At 39.9% G+C, this 14,436-nt stretch overlaps 1 protein-coding gene across 1 annotated transcript in view; it reads left to right on the forward strand.

The window, feature by feature from the left end:
• The first annotated feature begins 2,330 nt into the window (after nt 1–2,330).
• PEX2 (peroxisomal biogenesis factor 2) overlaps nt 2,331–14,436 on the forward strand; it is a 15,267-nt gene continuing 3,161 nt past the window's right edge. Inside the window, exon 1 of the mRNA XM_007455361.1 lies at nt 2,331–2,437. The gene's annotated coding sequence lies outside the window, so the exon portion shown is untranslated. The remainder of the gene's footprint in view (nt 2,438–14,436) is intronic.

The following is a 14,436-nucleotide window of genomic DNA, read 5'->3' on the forward strand; positions in this document are numbered from 1 at the left end:
AGCAGGAATATATAAATTCTGGGTTTAAAACAATGTGTTGAATTTACAGAGGTACAGCACTTACTCAATGGCAAAATACACTATGCCTTGGTTATTATGTACTTTTTCACTGTCTCTGAATTGATAACCACTATAGCTCCAAGAGAGTAAGGGCCGTGTCTGAGTGCTAACCTTTACATCAACACTGCTTAGTAATACCCCTGGCCCCCAGCAGGCTTTTATTAAATAAATGAATGAAAAATAAATATATTTTTAAAGCAAATATAAAAAAACTGGAAACAAAGTTTCCCTGAAACCTCAGCTTACTAGCTCATTGGAAAACTAAAAAAAGTTCACTATATCTAGAGATTAAATGGCAAAACCCAGAACCTATGTGAAACATTTTCAATAGAAATTTTAAATGTTCTACACGTTTTGCCCTCTTAATCAGATTCCTTAAACATAATTCAAATTTCTCAATAGCTTGGTATCTTTTTTATTATCAATGGATATCGTGACGTTCACGTGACATACATAAGCCTCCATGAATTAGAAACTGCTTTCTGAAAATGTCCCCTATGTTAGTTTTTTTTTTTTTTTGGTCCCTTTTTCTCCCTTTCATAAAAATTAAGTGAAGCACAGTACAGATGTAGGTCCACCTGAGAAGTACAATATGGTTGCCTTCCTTCACAATTGCTACATGAAAGACTTGGTCCTCTTCAAAGAGCCAGAACAGCCCTATCCAACATAAGTGTAACTGGAGCCACATATGTAATTTTAAAATTTCCAAAACATTCTCATGTTGATATGTAACCAATATAACAAATGAATAGTTTCCATTCTTTGCTTTTCATACCTTATCTTAGTAATCCAGTGTGCATTTTGCACTTAGAGCAGATCTCAATCTGGCCTACCCACACTTCAGGTGGCTAGTGGCTACTAGCTGGCCGACTCGAGCTCTGCAAAAACCTCTCCTTCTGTACCTAAGGGAACTACACACCCTTTCGGCTTGGAGCTCCTACTCTATCACTTGTACTCTGGTTCCTATAGTGGGAATTCCATTAGTTGGAGAAACTATCACCATCATTCTCCTAGGCCTGACCTGAGAACTCCTTAATGTATGGAAGACAAGAAAATTCCAGGTATCTGTGGTGTTCACTGTGTATCTTTCAGGTAAAAATGAATTTGAACAGTGTTAGACTTCACTGAGAAATGTTCTTTTATCTTATCTATAATGTTTTAAATTCTTTATAACAAGTGTTCCACGGGATAATTAAAAAAAAAAAAAAACACCCAAAGCTTTCTTGCATCATGGCTTCTACAGGATGAGCTCTCCAGTGTCTACCAATACAGCTATTGTAAGACTGATTGCTCCTGGCGAGAAGGCGGGGCAGGGGAGACAGGAGCTCAAACGTTTTTAAGACCTACTGTGTGCAGGAAACTTTACGCACCTGACTTCATTCAAACCTTAGAGCAAACCAGCCCGACAGGGCCATCCATGAGTAGGCAGTGGCGATTCTCAATGCCGGCTACACGTAATTGCCTGGTGAACGCTCAAAAAATACCTTCCGTCGGGCCCCAGTCCTAGAAATCCGCGCTCACTCCCCCAGAACTGGGCGACCTGGCTGTCGGTGTTTCTAAGAGCTCTGGGGTGATTCACACCGACCCTGCGGCCGGGAGCGCACGGCCCCCAATGCTGCGAGCGCGTCCAGTTCGCCCGGTAGGGCCTCCCGAGCCGCGGTTTTGCAGGGTGGATGGCAGACTAGATGGGGCCACCTGCCTCCCTGAGCCTGCAGAGGCCAACAAGCCCCGCCCCCCACCCCTACCCCTACGGCAGCGCAGCGCCGCAAAACTGCCCCAGCTCGGATGCTGCGGCGCTAGCCGGAGGCTCCCTTCCCAATGGAGCTATCCCGCGGTGGGCCCTCCAAACGGGGCAAGCGAAGAGCCCCCGAGACGCGGAGGCGCCCCGCCGCCACTCGGCGGCGCTTGTCCGGAGGCCAGCTGCCGGCGCCTGAGGGCAGGGAAAGCCTTGCCTTCGAGAGCCTCTGGTTCCCAGCGACCCCTGACACCGAGGCTTCTCCACGCGCGGCCCCCACCGGCGTTCGCCACTCTCCTGCCAATCAGATACGGATTTCCTCCACTGCCAGCCGACCAATCATCGCGCGCGGGTGTCCTCTTCGGCCCTTCGGCTCTTCGGCTCTTCGGCTCTTCGGCTCTTCGGCTCTTCGGCCCTCCGGCCTTCGGCACATGGACGTTCGCTGTTCCGCGGCGCGCTAAAGCGTGTTTCTCGTTGGTTTAGTTATCCCTTTTTTTCAGGCACTTCCGGGTGCTGCGTCATAACGTAAACCCGCGAGTTCCGGAAGCCTGGAGAGCCCAGGTTCTGCTAGGAAAAGCCAAGCTTCCCAGAGAATGTTTCAGGAACAGTTACTTGGAGCGGGGCGTTTCGCAGACTCCTAAGGTCAGTGTCGCCCGAGAGAGCCGGAGTGCGGACCTGAGGTCTTGCTTACAGCTGGGAGGGCGTGGAGTTTTACGACCTTGTAATTGTCGCCTTTTACTTTTTTCCCTGTTGTATTGTCTTCCTGTCTTCCTGGAAGAGGCAATCACAATCTGATTTGGGGAAAGGCAGTGGGACAAACGTAAACTCCTAAAAATAGTCTTAGGATCGCATCATTAAAAAGAAAAAAAGAAACATAGCTAGACTTGAGCTCCTTTGCATTCTGCGAAGTGACTTTCTAAGACACACACTTGGAAATCTTTTCCCCGCACTTGGCGGTGGTGAGATTTAACTGTTACGAACGGCTTAAGAATTGTTCAGGGTCAAAACTCTAATATCTGATGGTTCATGTAAAATGTTATGTTTGGTACCAAAAAAGTTGAGTATGCTTAAGTTTCCAACATTTTTGAAAGACTATGAACTCAAAAGCAGTTTTAATTTTCTTGGGGAGAAGTTACTGAGAATTTTCTTAGAAAATTGCTTGCGATGAGCGTGTTATGTTTAACATTGATTTCTGATAAGAGATAGAATATAAAAGTCATTGTTCTTCGGAGGCCTTAAATTAAAACTCATTGTTTGTTTACTTATTTCTTTAGGTCCAAATTTCCAAAAATACTACATTTAGTGAAAGGGCTGTTCACAGAATCAGACCAAGTTATTGACTGTTCACAACACGTCTGTATTCTATGATGTCCCTGGAACACTATATACCTGAACAGTTCCAAGCAATTACAGGAAGGCTGAGGTTCCATCCACACCACAGTTTGTCGCCTAAATACCTTCCCGTAATGAGTTACCTTTAGTTAAGCCTGAACAGAATAATCTTGGGATTGCTGACTCTTCCTTTTTCTTTTTCACTTTATCTTCTCCCTGATCTTGCCCATATTATCCATTACTTGTATCCAGAAAGATTAGAGTTGAATGGTTTGGGGCCATAAAGAGATTTGGAAGAAAAGAGAGAGTGGAATTAGGAATTATTTACAAGTTAAAAGGAGTACCTCTTATTTTTTTCCTTAGGAAAAAAAAGAAAGAAAGAAAGAAAATAGAAGTAACAGGACATAGTAGAGACTAAATCTCTAGACTAGACTAAATCAAGAGAATTGAGTTCAACTCCTGACCAGGTCTACCTCTTAGCCTTATTCTCCTCATTTTTAGAAATTAGGAGTAGCACCTCAATCTCTGGTTTTAAAACTGTTCCATAGGAGGACTTCTGTAGAAATTTACTGGAGCCATGCAGAGGAGAGATGAAACAAGCAGACCCTCAGCAGCATTTTACAAGAACAGCTATTTTTTTCTGTTCTGCTTGAAAAACAGGGATCCTGTTAGGAAGATTAAATTCATATTTTAGACTACATGATCTGTTTCCTTCTAGCATTAAAATTTTATTTCTTTGGTTAATTTTTCATTTGTATTCAAGGTGCATTCCTTTGATTATTACAGTTTTTTAAATAATAAAGTGTATATGTTCACAGTTAATTCATTACCAAAAGCCACAAACCTGTCTATATTCAACCTTATTTAATAGATGCAAATTTTAAGTTTCTTTCTTTTTGATCAGAGTCGTACTTCCTTTTCTCTTTTCCCCCTACTTTTAAAATTTTTAGCCATAAAATTTGTGCTTATATTTGAAGCTCATAATAGTCTTTGCAATAGGGAAGGCAGATGTTTTCCATTTTCCATTTTTGGTAGCTGAACCATAAAGATGTTAGCAGTCTTACCTAACGTCACGTTACTAGTAAATTTCCAAGTCCTGGCCCCATGTTTTCCTCACAGCATCAAGTATATTTTAAGTTTCTTTGCCTCTTGCACTCCACCATGCTCCGGTTCCTCTAGCACAGGAAAAGGTATGCAATATGCACAATCTTTATTTCTGGACGAAAGTTCTGCTCTGAATCACTGCCTCCTTTTTTTTTTTCCCTCCCTTGATTATCTGGGTTGGACAACCTAGAAGCAAATTGGACATTCCCTTTTTTCTCTTCACTGTGAAATGACAGCAGTTTCTAAACATTCCATGTTCCTCCTCAGTTCCTTTGGAAGATGGAAGAAACCTCAGGAGGAAAGCCCTAAACTGCCCGCACTTGCCCCACATCTGTAATCCTGGCACTGCAAGTGCCATTGCTGTGATTTCTGGATGTGTACGTGGAAGCAGGGAAGAGGATGTCTAGCACCCTCTGTACTTCCCATTGTGGGCTGTTAACTTCCCAACCTTTTCCCACCTTGGAATCAAAATGCCCTTTTCTAGATTGCTTTTTATCTTGTTTCATTTTATTTTCCAGAGCTCTTCCTTCTTACCTGCCTGTCAATAAGGTGAGATAAAATTTCATCCCAGTTTTCTTTTCTTCTTACTATAAAAACATGAAAACCAAGAGATCTGGAGTAATTCTGTTTTGATTATGTATACCCATTCCTTTCCAGTGTCAGGCAGGTGAGTTGGCATTGCCTCTACCTTGTGTATGGTGTATGTTCATAATAGTTAAATGAATGTTTTCACCTCCTTTTTTCACCCCCATATTCCTTTGGTTCAGATTTGATATTGAGTCTCTTTGAATGGTTCTCTGACCACATGGAAAGACAGGGAAAGTAGATGAGGTGCATCCCAGGCAACTTGGGCAACTTTACCAGATTCCTTGAATTTCTTCCTGTCTACAATCCTGAGAGCTTGACTGGCAGTCTGGTGTTCGGAAAGGTCATGAAAAAATTCTGCTTCGAGCTCTGTGGGATTGAGTTTGATCCAGGCTTACCAAATACCCATACTACTAACTTCCTTTTGTGTGTTCCACCATTTCTCTAGCGTTTACCAGAGATTTACTAAGCGCCAGCTTGACCTTAAACAGGTTGTCAGTCTTCTCTTAATTTTTTACTTCTTAAAATGGGCATAATATTTACTGTGTTATGAGGATTAAATGAGGTAAAGAGCTGTAAAGAAAATGTCTAGTGCCTCATACATAGTATGTATCCCATGGTACTTCCTCCTTTTCCATTGCTAATACCTCTGTTCCTTCATGGCTCTTCTCACATTCTCTCAAGTGCCATAAAATGTACAATTAAACCTGTGTTCCAATAATCTTAAAGTGAGTTAGAATTCTCTTCTTAGGCAATTATATCCTCAGGTTTTTTTTCCAGATTTATAGAGTACTTAGAGATCTATTTGCTCCGTAAGTTTCATGTAGTTGCTGTTTGTTCATCCTTGGATTGCAATTTTTGCTGTAGTTCACGCCTGAAATCTTCATCTCTTAGTACTTAGCCACTTAAAGTAGCCCCATCTGCATGTCCTACAGTGCCATACTGAAGTGTTTATGTTCATCTTTTAGGTCCATCATCACCTTGTCCATAGAGGATGCTGGTACAGAGCATGGCCCCACCACTTCTGCCTGTGTGATTTCATATAAGCCAGCTCATCTCTCTGTGCCTCAGTTTCCTTGATTTAAAACACAAATACTGAAAGAACCTCTTTCATAATATTGTAGGGATTAAATGATTTAATATTTAATTTTGCAAAGGACACTTAGCTGTGGTCGTTGCTTATTAGCACTTCATAACCAGAAAGTAAGTGGTACAGGTTTACTGCAGTTGTAAACTCACAGATTGGTTGGGTTTCTCTTCCATCAAGGCTTCGCTACTTTTTCCATGAGGATTGAGTCTGTCTCATGGGTACCACCGTTCTGATTTCTCCGCTTTCTCTAGCCTTTTCCAAACTCATGCTTGACATGAACCATTTCTGCAGTTGGAAATGACTGTTCTTTTATTTTTTTCTCTTCCTCTTCCAAGGTTTCCTAAAATCCTATAAGGATTCTAGAGAGGTAGACTTTTTACAGTGCTTTTTTTTTTTTTTTTTTTTAACTGCTAAAGAGCATAGTGTGATAAAATGACTTGCCCAGAGTCACACAGCCTGTTGGTAAACCTGGGCTAGAGTACAGAACTAATCAGAAGCAGTTTAACTCCCCTTCCCCACGTTCACTCAGACATCTGCTCTTTATTTCCACAATGTGCTTTCTTTCTCAAAGACTCAGAAGTATCAACTTTCTGAAAGAAAAGATGATGAGTGCCCGTGCTGTCTTCTTAAAAATGTATTTGTGAAGTGAGGCCGAAGTAATGGGCAATTCTGTTCTCAGATTTAAAAAAAAGTATTTTGTGTTACTTGTAGATACTTGAGTAAATAACCGTAAGTGGAATAGGTAAGGTGCTCAATTGTGTAAGACTAATTATAGTTTTGAAGATTGTAGTCTTTGAGTTGAATTCCCAACTCTCTCCAAATAAAAAGAGTATTTCCCCTCTGCTAGGGCAAGTTACTTATCATTGTTCGTCTTTTTGAGAAATGTATACTATTTGGAACTTTATCCTTCCAGATATATTGTAAAGACATTTTGTTGTGTACCCACTAGCACCCCCAAAAAGAAAAATTCTATTTGGAAATTGATGAGGATTGCATTTAAGTTAAGAGTAATTCAGAGATCTAGTGCCCATAAGGGAATTTTCAAATTCTGCATGTCTTGTCTATATCCAAATGAGAACAATTGGGATTTGTATCATCAGATATCTGTAAACTATTGAGACTTAGTTCATATTTGATGAAAGAGAGGAACAAAAGAGCAGTGACAAGTCACTTAGCAAGCCTGTGGCAGAAGTGGGATTTGAACTTACAGTTGTTGATTTCTAGGCCTGTTCACAGTGCCAGAGGTCACTGTGTTCTAATGGGTCCCAGCCATAGCTTTTTCTCTTTTGCTCATGTTTGAAATGTGTTCTGGGAATCAGTGTCCTGTTAAATCTCTCTTTGATGCATGTCCCATTTATTAGTATTGATTTCAATACAATGGACAGTAAATCTATATGACTACACAAAGGAAATAAAATAGTAGGGTATAGGTTCAAAGCTTAAGATCTCGGGTTATAGAACTTTTTTCATATAACCTCCTAATATGAAATGCTGATTAAAAAAATGTTCTAAAAACCTAAAAGGCAAAAATGGTCTCATCCATTTTGATTACTAGAACCTTTAGGATAGTGTGGTAGCAACATTGTTATACTAAAAATTAGTTGATTATTGTGGATCTAGAAAACGATAGTCTGGCAGGGAGCGGGTGCATATGGATGGGTTTGAAACCTTAGCGATTACTTGGGAATCACATGTTTCTGCTGACAAAGTTTACAGGACTGTAAATTTAAGTGTAGAATTTTTGTCAGCAGTATGCATTGACAAACATGCCTAATGGTAATACATCTAGTACTGAGCATCTCGGAACAAGTCAATAATAATGTGTATATTGATAGCAGTAATGTAGGAGATGTTACTTGGTATTATAGCTAAAAATCCATGTTATCCCCTTAATCATAATTACATTAATATTGACAGGCCCTTGACAATACCCACATTATTATTGATAGATTTCTGTCAATAGCATATTTTTAAATAAAATATATTCATTCATAATTTGTACTATACTCAATAAAAGCTCTGGAATACATCCTGAAAAATGCTTCCCTCTTTAGTGAGATACAATCATTTGTTTTGGTTTTGGAATGCAATATAGATGACAAAGTTTTATTTGGGGAATGAAAAGCTTAAAAAGAAGCATGAGTTATTTAAGGAATAAGATTATATATCGCTGCTCTTAGTAAACGAATTTTCAGTTGTTTTTTTGCTCTGTGAAAGAAAAGCAGTGTGACCTGTCTAGTGATAAAATAGCAGCAGGAGACCTTTTTAATAGTTTTTAGTGCTAGATCATTTTGTCTTAAACATATTTATATGACAAGTTAATGACACTAACCCTCGTAGGTGCTATACTTTTTATCTGGTCTTGATTTTTGCCTTAAGCCTCTTTTTCACATATCCTTAACATAGCAGTATCCTTCACTAAACAGTAATTTATTTAGTGCCAATTATACTTTTAATTAATTATTGTATAAGTCTCTTTGCATGGCCGTAAATGTTTCCCCCGGGTTAACTTTTTAGAATCTTAACTTAGTATAGTTTGGGAAATGGGGAATGGGGAGGAAGAGGTTGATAGGATTGTGTATTAAAAGAATGAGATTTCATGGCAGAGTAGGAAAAAGCATCACCTGATTTTGGCCTTCTGGAAAAATCAATTTGAATTAAATCTGATGGTGTTTGTTTCAATTCAAAACAATCCCAACTTTTTTGAAAAAAGATTAGCTTGTATTTTTTTTAACTATTCAAGTTTGAGCCTACTTTTGTGAAATTAGATACTAACCTACAAGAACCAATAATATGGGATTTTTTATACTTAAACTCTTGAAAGTAGAAGTAGACTGACCAATAGTTGGGTGTGGTTAGCAATCAGTGTAACAGAGTCAGGAAAGCTTTCGTTTACCAGAAGAGCTGGGGATTTTTGATTCAAAAATGTGAGGACACTGTAATCTTTTTTATTTTCATAGTTGTCAGTGAAGCAAGTTAAATTACTATGACTTCTTCAGAAAGTTATTAATAAGCACCTTAGTTAAGGCCCTTGAAAGCTTGCAGAAGTCCTGTAACTGGGACTTCCCTGGTGGCGCAGTGGTTGAGAGTCCGCCTGCCGATGCAGGGGACACGGGTTCGTGCCTGAGGTCTTGCTTACAGCTGGGAGGGCGTGGAGTTTTACGACCTTGTAATTGTCGCCTTTTACTTTTTTCCCTGTTGTATTGTCTTCCTGTCTTCCTGGAAGAGGCAGTCACAATCTGATTTGGGGAAAGGCAGTGGGACAAACGTAAACTCCTAAAAATAGTCTTAGGATCGCATCATTAAAAAGAAAAAAAGAAACATAGCTAGACTTGAGCTCCTTTGCATTCTGCGAAGTGACTTTCTAAGACACACACTTGGAAATCTTTTCCCCGCACTTGGCGGTGGTGAGATTTAACTGTTACGAACGGCTTAAGAATTGTTCAGGGTCAAAACTCTAATATCTGATGGTTCATGTAAAATGTTATGTTTGGTACCAAAAAAGTTGAGTATGCTTAAGTTTCCAACATTTTTGAAAGACTATGAACTCAAAAGCAGTTTTAATTTTCTTGGGGAGAAGTTACTGAGAATTTTCTTAGAAAATTGCTTGCGATGAGCGTGTTATGTTTAACATTGATTTCTGATAAGAGATAGAATATAAAAGTCATTGTTCTTCGGAGGCCTTAAATTAAAACTCATTGTTTGTTTACTTATTTCTTTAGGTCCAAATTTCCAAAAATACTACATTTAGTGAAAGGGCTGTTCACAGAATCAGACCAAGTTATTGACTGTTCACAACACGTCTGTATTCTATGATGTCCCTGGAACACTATATACCTGAACAGTTCCAAGCAATTACAGGAAGGCTGAGGTTCCATCCACACCACAGTTTGTCGCCTAAATACCTTCCCGTAATGAGTTACCTTTAGTTAAGCCTGAACAGAATAATCTTGGGATTGCTGACTCTTCCTTTTTCTTTTTCACTTTATCTTCTCCCTGATCTTGCCCATATTATCCATTACTTGTATCCAGAAAGATTAGAGTTGAATGGTTTGGGGCCATAAAGAGATTTGGAAGAAAAGAGAGAGTGGAATTAGGAATTATTTACAAGTTAAAAGGAGTACCTCTTATTTTTTTCCTTAGGAAAAAAAAGAAAGAAAGAAAGAAAATAGAAGTAACAGGACATAGTAGAGACTAAATCTCTAGACTAGACTAAATCAAGAGAATTGAGTTCAACTCCTGACCAGGTCTACCTCTTAGCCTTATTCTCCTCATTTTTAGAAATTAGGAGTAGCACCTCAATCTCTGGTTTTAAAACTGTTCCATAGGAGGACTTCTGTAGAAATTTACTGGAGCCATGCAGAGGAGAGATGAAACAAGCAGACCCTCAGCAGCATTTTACAAGAACAGCTATTTTTTTCTGTTCTGCTTGAAAAACAGGGATCCTGTTAGGAAGATTAAATTCATATTTTAGACTACATGATCTGTTTCCTTCTAGCATTAAAATTTTATTTCTTTGGTTAATTTTTCATTTGTATTCAAGGTGCATTCCTTTGATTATTACAGTTTTTTAAATAATAAAGTGTATATGTTCACAGTTAATTCATTACCAAAAGCCACAAACCTGTCTATATTCAACCTTATTTAATAGATGCAAATTTTAAGTTTCTTTCTTTTTGATCAGAGTCGTACTTCCTTTTCTCTTTTCCCCCTACTTTTAAAATTTTTAGCCATAAAATTTGTGCTTATATTTGAAGCTCATAATAGTCTTTGCAATAGGGAAGGCAGATGTTTTCCATTTTCCATTTTTGGTAGCTGAACCATAAAGATGTTAGCAGTCTTACCTAACGTCACGTTACTAGTAAATTTCCAAGTCCTGGCCCCATGTTTTCCTCACAGCATCAAGTATATTTTAAGTTTCTTTGCCTCTTGCACTCCACCATGCTCCGGTTCCTCTAGCACAGGAAAAGGTATGCAATATGCACAATCTTTATTTCTGGACGAAAGTTCTGCTCTGAATCACTGCCTCCTTTTTTTTTTTCCCTCCCTTGATTATCTGGGTTGGACAACCTAGAAGCAAATTGGACATTCCCTTTTTTCTCTTCACTGTGAAATGACAGCAGTTTCTAAACATTCCATGTTCCTCCTCAGTTCCTTTGGAAGATGGAAGAAACCTCAGGAGGAAAGCCCTAAACTGCCCGCACTTGCCCCACATCTGTAATCCTGGCACTGCAAGTGCCATCGCTGTGATTTCTGGATGTGTACGTGGAAGCAGGGAAGAGGATGTCTAGCACCCTCTGTACTTCCCATTGTGGGCTGTTAACTTCCCAACCTTTTCCCACCTTGGAATCAAAATGCCCTTTTCTAGATTGCTTTTTATCTTGTTTCATTTTATTTTCCAGAGCTCTTCCTTCTTACCTGCCTGTCAATAAGGTGAGATAAAATTTCATCCCAGTTTTCTTTTCTTCTTACTATAAAAACATGAAAACCAAGAGATCTGGAGTAATTCTGTTTTGATTATGTATACCCATTCCTTTCCAGTGTCAGGCAGGTGAGTTGGCATTGCCTCTACCTTGTGTATGGTGTATGTTCATAATAGTTAAATGAATGTTTTCACCTCCTTTTTTCACCCCCATATTCCTTTGGTTCAGATTTGATATTGAGTCTCTTTGAATGGTTCTCTGACCACATGGAAAGACAGGGAAAGTAGATGAGGTGCATCCCAGGCAACTTGGGCAACTTTACCAGATTCCTTGAATTTCTTCCTGTCTACAATCCTGAGAGCTTGACTGGCAGTCTGGTGTTCGGAAAGGTCATGAAAAAATTCTGCTTCGAGCTCTGTGGGATTGAGTTTGATCCAGGCTTACCAAATACCCATACTACTAACTTCCTTTTGTGTGTTCCACCATTTCTCTAGCGTTTACCAGAGATTTACTAAGCGCCAGCTTGACCTTAAACAGGTTGTCAGTCTTCTCTTAATTTTTTACTTCTTAAAATGGGCATAATATTTACTGTGTTATGAGGATTAAATGAGGTAAAGAGCTGTAAAGAAAATGTCTAGTGCCTCATACATAGTATGTATCCCATGGTACTTCCTCCTTTTCCATTGCTAATACCTCTGTTCCTTCATGGCTCTTCTCACATTCTCTCAAGTGCCATAAAATGTACAATTAAACCTGTGTTCCAATAATCTTAAAGTGAGTTAGAATTCTCTTCTTAGGCAATTATATCCTCAGGTTTTTTTTCCAGATTTATAGAGTACTTAGAGATCTATTTGCTCCGTAAGTTTCATGTAGTTGCTGTTTGTTCATCCTTGGATTGCAATTTTTGCTGTAGTTCACGCCTGAAATCTTCATCTCTTAGTACTTAGCCACTTAAAGTAGCCCCATCTGCATGTCCTACAGTGCCATACTGAAGTGTTTATGTTCATCTTTTAGGTCCATCATCACCTTGTCCATAGAGGATGCTGGTACAGAGCATGGCCCCACCACTTCTGCCTGTGTGATTTCATATAAGCCAGCTCATCTCTCTGTGCCTCAGTTTCCTTGATTTAAAACACAAATACTGAAAGAACCTCTTTCATAATATTGTAGGGATTAAATGATTTAATATTTAATTTTGCAAAGTATTGATGCTCATAGAAATTGTGGAGTCTGTGAATGGTCTCAGTCTCACAAGGACTACTTAATAGCAGAAAGAGAAAGCCTGAATCAGTGAAGATTTGTAAGAACCTCTGTAGATCTAGGAATGAAAGAGTGGGAAGACCAGCATGCAACATTGAGCTGTATGGGTGATAGATATGACCACAAAATTATGAATTCAGCTTGGAAATGGACAAGCCCAGTAATTTGCAACATCACCTGGGAACTTGCTAGAAATGCAAGTTCTTGGCTCCCACTCCGGGCCTGCTGAATCAGAAAATCTGGAACTGAGGGATGCAATCTAACAAGGCCTCCACATGATGAGTGCCGAGGTTTGAAGAGCGCTAGACTAGAAGCACAGAGAGACTACAGGAGTGTGATGCGAAGACCCCAGCAGAGAAAGATTGAAAGGCCAAAGGTTTGTGTTAGCAGTGAACGTAACCCATGAAATGCCACAGTAGCTAGAGTAGGAAACCATGAGAATAAGATGATGTTGTTACAAAGAAAGTTGAATGTGCTGTAAATGGACAAGATCTACCTATCTTTAGACCACTGCCTTCCTGATCGTAGCATTTAAATAGATCAAGTAAATTTAAAATAGATTGGTCCCATGAGAGGGGGCCCACACTCAAAATCTCCACCCAGATTTTCTCTGTCATATCCCCATAACTGCCTACTGAGCTTTTCCACTTAGCTGTCTCACAGGAGCCTCAGATCTCTAAAACTACACAGATTTATTATCTTTCCCTTCAAATCTGTATCTCTGCATGTGTTTCCTATTTCAGAGAATTGGACTACCATCCACTTCATTACTCAAGTCAGTTATTCTTGGCTTACTTCACACTAAGTCGTGTCCATTCTTCCACCTCCAAGCTTTCAAAGGTACCTGCTTTTCTCCATCCCCATTGATACCTTTCTAATTTAGACCATCATTAGTTTCTCACTAAATCATGTTAACAGTCATCTTAATTGGTCTCTCTGCCTCCAGTCTTTCAGCTTCTGATCCATTCTCCATGTGGCCAGAACAAACTGTCTAAAATGCAATGATTAGTTCTTTGCTTACAGCCATTCAGTGGCTCCCCCATTATCTTCTTGATAAAATGCAGCCTTCTGAACCCGGCTTTTAGAGCCTTTAGCTTCCATCTTTTGCTTTCCTTTCCAGCCTGATCTTTTGTCCTGACCCCTCCTGTCCTTGGCACCTAGCGTTCCCTCTGTTGGGGTGGTTTTCTTACCTTCTTGTACCTGCCTGACACTGCTGATCCTTCAGGTGGCTGCAGAGATCTTGCCTCCCCCCTGAAGCCTTCTTGGACCTTCTGAGGTCTAGTTGCGAGCAAAATGTTCTGAAGTTCCCCTTGCACATCACCTATCACACCTTATTGTAATTGCCTGTGTGTTATTTTGTGCAGCACACTCTTCCTTTCCCCCTCTTCCCACTCACTAGATTATAATCTCCGCAAGGGTTGAGACTATGTCTGTTCTCCCATTTTATCACTGGTTCTGACACATTCATTGGGAAACAGCAGATGCACAAGAAACATGTTGAAAGAAGTAGTAATCAACAGTCTGGATTTGGTAACTTGAAATAGTTTTAAAGGTTTTTGGATGGGAATTTGTATTTTCTACCCTTCACCCACCCTAGACTTTCATGTTCACTACTCCACTCATCTCGTATTTGCAGGAGGCGATCTGTGTATCAGGCACTGTGCTAGTTGCTAAGATTCAGCTGTGACAAGACTGAATATTCGCAACAGGGCTTATCCTCTAGCGGAGGAAATAGACAATTAAAAAGTAGTTTACGGGGCTTCTCTGGTGGCGCAGTGGTTGAGAGTCCGCCTGCCGATGCAGGGGACACGGGGTCGTGCCCCGGTCCGGGAAGATCCTACATGCCG

Source organism: Lipotes vexillifer, unplaced genomic scaffold (assembly GCF_000442215.2).
Source record: "Lipotes vexillifer unplaced genomic scaffold, Lipotes_vexillifer_v1.1 scaffold1962, whole genome shotgun sequence".
NCBI classification, from domain to species: domain Eukaryota; kingdom Metazoa; phylum Chordata; class Mammalia; order Artiodactyla; family Lipotidae; genus Lipotes; species Lipotes vexillifer.